The sequence below is a fragment of the Nannospalax galili genome, unplaced genomic scaffold (genome assembly GCF_000622305.1).
Source record: "Nannospalax galili isolate Female #2095 unplaced genomic scaffold, S.galili_v1.0 scaffold385, whole genome shotgun sequence".
NCBI classification, from domain to species: Eukaryota; Metazoa; Chordata; class Mammalia; order Rodentia; family Spalacidae; genus Nannospalax; species Nannospalax galili.
In genome coordinates this window covers 1,578,093-1,584,899 of record NW_008354956.1, presented here as the reverse complement: position 1 = coordinate 1,584,899, position 6,807 = coordinate 1,578,093, and the positions used below count along the sequence as shown (strand labels likewise).

The 6,807-nt window shown below is 46.8% G+C and overlaps 1 protein-coding gene across 2 annotated transcripts in view; it reads left to right on the top strand.

The window, feature by feature from the left end:
* Positions 1–6,807, top strand: part of Ppp1r13l (protein phosphatase 1 regulatory subunit 13 like) — a 24,512-nt gene that overhangs the window by 6,289 nt on the left and 11,416 nt on the right. The window lies entirely within an intron of this gene.

The following is a 6,807-nucleotide window of genomic DNA, read 5'->3' as shown; positions in this document are numbered from 1 at the left end:
GAGTGTATTGCCTGCATGTATGTAAGTGCTCCCATGTTGTGCAATGCCCAGGGAGGTTAGAAGAGGGTGTCAGATCCCCAGAACTAGTGTTATGGAGAGTTGCCATCTAGGTGCTGGGAACCGAACCTGGGTCCTCTGCAAGAGCAGCCAGTGCTCTTAACTGCTGAGTCATCTCTCCAGCCCCTTCTCTGCATTTTTTGAGGTAGGTTCCCATGTGGTCCAGGCTGGCCTTAAACTCACTGTGTAGCTGAGGATGACCTTGAACTTCTGATCCTCTTCCCTCCACCTCCTGAGTGCTAAGATTAGGTGTGTACCACCCCACAGTGCTGAGGATGGAACTGAACCCCTGGCTTCCTGCATGCTATGCAAGCACTCCAGCAATTGAACCACATCCCCAGCATTATTTTGTGTTTCTGGTCTTTTTAAAAAAAAATTACTAGCCCGTTGCGGTGGCGCATGCCTTTAATCCCAGCACTTGGGAGGCAGAGGCAGGAGGACCTTTTTGAGTTCAAGGCCAGCCTGGCCTACATAGCGAGTTCCAGGACAGCTGGGGCTACTGGGAGACCCTGTCTCAAAAAAAAAAAAAAAAAGATTTATTATTATTTTATTTTTTTAATATTTTATTATTTTTATTTTATGTGTAAGAATGTATTGCCTGCATGTGTGTAAGTGCACCCATGTCATGCAGTGCCCATGTAGGTCAGAAGACAAAGTTGAATTCCCCTAGAACTGGGGTTACAGAAGGTTGTTAGCCTCCAAGTGGGTGCTGGGAACTGAATCTGGGTCCTTTGCAAGAGCAACCAGTGCTTTTAACTGCTGAACCATTTCTCCAGTCCCTATTATTATTTTAAAGATTTTTTATATTTTATTTATTATTTTTATTTTATGTGTGTGTGTATATTGCCTGCATGCAGGTAAGTGCACCTGTGTCCTGCAATGCCCGCAGAGGACAGAAGAGGCTGTTGGATCCCCTGGAACTGGAGTTACAGACAGTTGTTAGCTGCCATGTGGGTGCTGGGATTCGAACCCAGGTCTTCTGCAAGAACAGTCAGTGTTCTTAACCGCTGAGCCATCTCTCCAGCCCCAAGATTTATTTTTTTATTTATGTTTTTGTATGTGTGTCTGTGTGTGGGTATGTGTACATGATTGCAAGTGCTCCAGAAGGCCAGAGGTTGAGATCCCCTGAAGCTGGAGTTACAGGTAGTTGTGAGGCACCCCATGTGGATGTTGGGAACCAAACTCAGGTTCTCTGCAAGAAACACTATGCACTCTGTTTTGTTTGTTTGTTTGTTTGTTTGTTTGAGCCAGGGTCTCTCTGTAGCTCAAGCTGGCCTGGAACTCACTATATAGATCAGGCTGGCCTGGATCTTACAGAGGTCTGCCTGCCTCTGTCTCTTCAGTGCTGGGATTAAAGGCGTGCACCACCACTCCCAGCCAATTTGTTCTCTTAACTGCCGAGCATCTTTCCACCCCTGAGAACAAAGCTCTGGTTGGCCTCAAACTTATTCAGTCTTCCTACCTGTGCCTTTTGAGTGTCAGGATTACAGGCATGTGCCTCTATACCCTGCCCTATTTCTACTTTTATTTTGAGACAGGGTTCCCCTTGAATGCACTTAGTTGCCCAGATAGACCTTGAACTCTCCGTCATCCTGCCTCAGTCTCCCAAGTGGCTGGAATGACAGGCTTGTGCCAATAGGCCTGGCTAGAGTCTCCTTTCTGAGACCTGGATTTTTGGAGCCCTGAGTTCTTGTACTATCCAACCAGGTGAATCCATGCAGGAGAGTACCTGTGAGGTGACCTGCTGTTTATCGTCATTGTACAGATTAGGAAACTGAGGCACTCTTGTCAGGGGGTCCAGAGTTGACCAGAGCTCCAACTCTGGCTCTTGGCCTGTGGTCGATTTCCAGAATAGTGCAACTCTAGGATAGAGAGAAAGTAGAGCAGGAAAGCTGGAGATTCAAATTCTGGCCTAAACAAATGAAAGACTAGAGCTCTGCCTTTCACCTCCAGCCCCTCACTGGGGGACTCTAGGCAGGGGCTCTACCACTGGGCCACACCCCAGTCCCTCACTGGGGGATTCTAGGCAGGGGCTCTACCACTGAGCCACACCCCAGCCCCTCACTGGAGGGGTCTAGACATACTACTACTAAGCTAGAGGCCTAGTCCTAACTCAGAAGTTTCTTTTTTCATTTCTTTTTTAAAAACAATTTACTTTATGTGTATGAGTGTTTTGCTTGCATGTATATATGTGCACCACATGTGTGCCTGGTGCCCACAGAGGACAGAAGATGGTGTCAGATCCCCTGGAATTGGAGTTACTGGCAATGTGAGCCACCATGTGGTTGCTGGGAACGGAACCTGTCCTATGCAAGGACAGCAAGTTCTCTTACCCTCTGAGCCCTCTCTCTAGCCCCTAACTCAGAAATATCCAATAATAGACTCTCAAGCTTTGGGGTCCATCTCTGTAGACCTTTAACATCTCAAAGTCCTAACCGACTGCTAATACACATCTATAATCCCAACACTTGGGAAGCAGAGGCAGAGATATCAGTAGTTCCAGAAGAGTCTGGGCTACACAATGAGACCCCATTTCCAAAAACAAGTAACAACATCGGGTTTCAGAATAGAGGCCTCTAGGAGAGGACTCAAGGTCACAGATTTCAGTACACCCGGATGAGCCACCAGCCCCAACAGGTTCTGCTCATGTGGCTCTCCAGAGAGAGGCCGGTGTTGGCATGCCCCATCTGGCCCCACTGGCCACACCTGTATAGCCAAAACTAAGAGGTGACAGAGCTGGTGGGTGTGGCAATGGCCATGGGGATGGGGCTGGCTGGTGTGACCAGTTCCTACTGGCCTAGCTCCCTCCCACTGGGCTAGTGACCACATCTGTCTCTCTGGCCCTGGCTACCTCCCTGTTCCTCTTCCTAACAATGGGTCAGTGTGAGCCAGACCTCCTGTGAACTGGGACTCTGGGAAAGGAAACAGTGTGGTTCCTGCCCTGTGGGGCCCCTCCAAGTTTGATGGAAACAAAGTGGAATAACAAGTTAGATCTTGGTGTGAAACCCGATCCCAAGGACTTCCTGTGTGTTAACCTTGAACAAAGATTTATTTCTTTTTCTTATTTTTTTATTTTTATGGATATGACTGTTTTGCCTGCATGTATACAAGTGTACCATGTGCATGCAATCCCTGTGGAGGTCAGAAGAGGGCGTTGTATCTCCCAGAACTGAAGTTACAGGCCGTTGTTAGCCACCATGAGGGTGCTAGGAAATCAGGATCCTCTTAACCATCTCTCCAGCTCCCTTATTTACTTTTATTTTCTGTGTTTGAGTGTTTTGTCTGTATGGATGTAAAATGTGCCATGTCAGTATGATGCCCACGGGGGCCAAAAGAGGGCATTGGATACCTTGGAAGTAGAGATATGAAAGGTTGTTAGCTGATGCAGGTTCTGGGAACTAAACCCAGGTCCTTTGTAAGAGCATAACTGCTGAGCCACCTCTCTAGTCCCTCTTTTTAAAACTTTTTAAAAGATCATTTTATTTTTAATTATGTGTGTGTCTGTGTCTGTGTGGGTATGTGCTCATGAGTACAGGTGCCTGCAGAGGCCAGAGGAAGGCATCAGACCCTCTGGTGCTGGAGTTAGTGGTGGTTGTGAACCAACCCAACATGGGTGGTGGGAAATCTCTCCAACCCCGGGTTTCTTTCTTTTCTTCACTTTTTGAGACAGGGTCTCATGTAGCCCAGGCTAACCTCCAAATTGCCAAGGATGACCCTGAACTCATGATCTTCTTGCCTCTTCCTCCTAAATGCTGAGGTTAGAGGGGTGTACTGTTGAACCTAGCTTCAGGGTTTCTGAATTTTATTTTCTTGCCTACTAGCAAAAATGTTTTTGTGTGTGCTCCTATGCATGCAATTCCATCCCCAGTTCTGCAAACAACAAAGTTATCTTGGGGTTGGGGAGATGGCTCAGTTGGTAAAGTGCTTGCTCTACAAGCGTGAGGACTTGCATTCAGTCCCCAGCACCCATGTAAAAGGCTGTGCTGTGTGTGTTGGTGTGTGTGTGCATATGGTGGCCAGGTGTTTTTCATCACTCTCTACCTTGTGCTTTTGTTTCTTTGTTTGGTTGGTTGGTTTTTGAGACAGAGTCTTCCTGTATCCCCAGCTGGCCTGGAACTCTCTATGTAGAACAGGCTGGTCTTGATCTCACAGAGGTCTGCCTACCTCTACCTCCCGAGTGCTGGGATTGAAGGTGTACGCAACCATGCCTGGCTAAAGATTTATTTTATATTGAGGTTGGGGATTTAGCTCAGTGGTAGAAATCTTGCCTAGCAAGTGCAAGAACCTGGGTTCAGTCCTCAGCTCCAAACAAAAAAAAAGATTTATTTTATATTGAGGTTAGCCTAGTATGTGCAGGGTGTGGTGGTACATGCCTTGAGTCCCTTGCGAGGCAGAGGCAGGCAGATCTCTGGGAGTTCAAGGCCCTCCTGGTCTACATATAATAAGTTCCAGGCCAGCTGGAGCTACAGGGAGACCCTGTCTCAAAGACCAAAAAAATTATGTGTATATGTATGCCTGTGAGTGTGTGTGTGTGTGGGTGCCCACAGAGGTCAGAGGTGGCAGATCCCCCCGTGTAGCTGGAGTTACAAGTGATTGTGGCCTGCCCAATGTGGTTGCTGGGAATCAAACTCAGTAGTGTGTGCTGTTAACCACTGAGCCATCTCCCCTGCCCTCATAACAGTTATTTAAAAAGAAAAGAAGAGGGGCTGGAGAGGTTACTCAGAGGACCAGGGTCACCCTCTGTCACCCTCCTCAGGCCTTTTCAGCATTTTATACAGACTAGTAAACATACCAATAATCAAACACTTGTATAAATAAAAGTAAATTATTAAAAAAAAAAAAAGAGGGGCCAGGTGTAGTGGCACAAGCCTTTAATCCCAGCACTTGGGAGCCAGAGGCAGGCAGATCTCTATGAGTTCAAGGCCAGCTTGGTCTACATAGTGAGTTCCAGGCCAGCAGGCTGGGGCTACAGGGAGACCCTGTCTCAAACAAAAGATCTAGGGATGTAGTTCAGGCAGTAGAGTTATTTGCCTAGCATACATGAAACCCTGGGTTCCATCCCCAGCATCATATAAACTAGTTGGTGGTCCAAATTTATAATCCCAGCACTCAGGAGGTATAGCCATGTGGATCAGAAGTTGGAGGTCATCCTGAACCACACTGCAAATTCAAGACCAGCCTGGGGTGCATGAGACTCTGTCTCAAAAACTCAAACAAAAACCTGAATCTGCTGGTACAGGCCTGTTTATCCCAGCACTCTGGGAGCTGAGGCAGGAGGATCATGAGATTGAGGCCTGTTTAAGATACGTAGAGTTGTCGGTTATGGTGGTGCACGCTGGTATGATATGCTGAAGATACATAGAGTTTTCCAGGCCAGCCTAGAATACAGAGGAAAATCTTGTCTCAAAAGGAAAAATAAGCTGGGTGTGATGGCGCACCCCTTTAATCCCAGCACTTGGGAGGCAGAGGAAGGCGGATCTTTGTGAATTCGAGGCCAGCCTGGTCTACATAGTGAGTTCTAGGACAGCTGAGACTACAAGGAGACCCTGTCTCAAAAAGAGGAAAAAAAAAAGGAAAAGTAAGGGCCTGGAGAGATAGCTCAGTGGTTAAGAGCTCTGGCTTCTCTTGCAGAGGACCTTTGTTCAGCTCCCAGCATCCACATGATGGCTAACAACCAGCTGAAATTTTAGTTCCAGGGAATCTGATGCCCTCTTCTGACTTCTGAGGGCTTTACATGACTCGGGTGCACTTAAATACATGCAGGCAATACACTCACGCATATAAAATATAATAAAAATAATAAATTATATCTATTTAAATATTTTATTATTTTTATTTTGTATGTATGAGTGTATTGCCCAAATGTATGTGAGTGAACCCGTGTCGTGCAATGCAGCAGAGGTCAGAAAGGGCTTCAGAGTCCCCTGGAACTTGAGTTAAGGATGGTTCATAGATGCCATGTGGGTGCTGGGAATCAAACCTGTGTCCTCTGCAAGAGCAGCCAGTGCTCTTAACTGCTGAGCCATCTCTCCAGCCCAATAAATTATATTTTTTTAAAAAAGGAAAAGTTGGGGCTGGAAACATGGCTCAGCGGTTAAGAACACTGACTGTTCTTGCAGAAGACTGGGTTGGAATCCCAGCACCCACATGGCAGCTGACAACTGTCTGTAACTCCAGTTCCAGGGGATCCAACAGCCTCTTCTGACTTCCATGGGCATTGCATTCCATAGGCATTGCACTTACATACATACAAGCAATATATCATACACATAAAATCAAAATAATAAATGAAATATTTTTAAAAAGGAGGTGCTGTAGAGATGCTTCAGCAGTTAAAAACACTGGTTGTTCTTGTAGAAGACCCAGGTTCAAATCCCAGAACCCACATGGCAGCTAACAACTGTCTGTAACTCCAGTCCCAGGGGATCTGACAGCCTCTTCTGACCTCCGTGGCCATTGCACGACACAGATGCACTTACCTACATGCAGGCAATACATGCATACACATAAAAATAATAATTTTTTTTTAAGAAAAGGAAAAGTAAAAAGAGGAGGGGGAAAAAAAGTAAAGTAAAAAGCAAGCTGGGATATTGCTCAGTGGCAGAGTTCCTGCCTAGAATCCCCCAGTGAGGGGCTGGGGTGTGGCTCAGTGGTAGAGCCCCTGCCTAGAATCCCCCAGTGAGGGGCTAGGGTATGGCTCAGTGGTAGAGCTACTGCCTAGAATCCCCCAGTGAGGGGCTGGGGTGTGGC